Source organism: Carlito syrichta, unplaced genomic scaffold (assembly GCF_000164805.1).
Source record: "Carlito syrichta isolate Samal-C Ts95f unplaced genomic scaffold, Tarsius_syrichta-2.0.1 Scaffold303189, whole genome shotgun sequence".
NCBI lineage: Eukaryota > Metazoa > Chordata > Mammalia > Primates > Tarsiidae > Carlito > Carlito syrichta.
This window is the reverse complement of record NW_007247285.1, coordinates 360,408-361,928: the sequence shown is the minus strand read 5'-3', so window position 1 is coordinate 361,928 and position 1,521 is coordinate 360,408.

The window sequence follows — 1,521 nt, the reverse complement described above, 5'->3', positions numbered from 1 at the left end:
TTCAGGCGGGTCTTGAACCCGCGGGCTCTGGCAATCCACTCACCTCAGCCTCCCAAAGCGTGGGATTACAGGCTGAGCCACCGAGCCTGCCTTAAAAAAAAAAATTTTTTTTTAAGTAGGCAAATGCGGTGGTATGCCTGTAGTCCCAGCTACTCAGGAGGCGGAGGCAGAAGGATCGCCTGAGCCAGGAGATAGAGGCTGTGGTGAGTCGTGATTATGCCACAGCACTCCATCCTGGGCAACAGAGTAAGATCCTGACAAGAAAGAAAAGAAAAGAAAGGAAGAGAGAGAGAGAGAGAGAGAAAGAAAAGAAAAAAGGAAAGAAAGAAAATAGACTTTAGAGGATACCCTCCAGTGGCGGCCAATCCGTAAACACTGGTGTGCTTGTGTAAGATGAACAAGGGGCGTTTGGACCGCTAGTGATGCTCGGGGGGTTCATGACTCTGCGCCCCTTGCAGGAACTCCACAGCCACAAGCATCCAAGACCCACACGTTGAGACCCACAGATCCCATCCCAATGTGGTTTCAGTCCTAAGGCAGGGGCTGATGTCTATGAACCCTCTGTCATGTGCTGGACATTATCACAGATGTTTTTCAAACCATCCCAGCCACCCTTTCCGTTCTCTGAAGCTGGAGCTATGACAGGGCACCCTTTACGATGACTTCAGAGGAGACTGGGATGGGGGTGAGGGCGTGGGAAATCACCAGGAGGAAACATGGCTGAAGGGGTTCTGGAGAAACAGACCCAACAGGGTTCCTGCTGAAGACAGGCCAGTGTGGTCAGACATCACCAGGGAGGGTGGAGACGTGACACCTGGTCAGATAGTGAAGGTGGAAGTTTCTCTTTTTTTTTGAGTTGGAGTCACGCCTGCTCGCCCAGGCTGGAGTGCTGTGGCACGCTCAGGGCCACCCCAGTGTCGACCTGCTGGTCTCAGGCGACAGGTGGAAGGTTCTTGACACGCAGGCTTAGCTGGGCTCTTGGCTAAAGCAGGATTTTCCAAGGAAAGGCACAGATGGCCCTAGAAGGTTCAGGAACCTGATGAAAGCTCAGCCAAGCAGACGTCTTGTCAGCCCTCAGGTGTTCTGCCCAGCTTTTCTGCTTTCCTCCTCCTTCCTCTCCCACTTTGTCTGTCCTCCCTCCCCCTTCCCTGTGCCACACCCACCTATGCCTCCTTCCACCAGTCGTCTTCACACCCACCTCCTGCAGCAGACACAACAGCAGGTCTCCCGCGCTGGGTGTAGGCACCTGTCCGCCAGCACGCCCACAACTAGGGAGAGTTCACCCCAGGATTGCAGCTTTCCTGACCAGAGGTCCCCATGCTGTGGGGAGAAACTGAGGAAATACGGTCCTCCCTTTCTTCATGCTCCACCACGAGACTGTGAGAGTCCTGGGGTGGTGCCTAAATGTGACATCTACCCTTAAAAGTGTCTCTGGGCTGGGCTCGGTGGCTCAGCCTGTAATCCTGTGCCTTTGGGAGACTGAGGTGAGTGGCTTGCCTGAGCCCGCGGGTTCGAGACCCG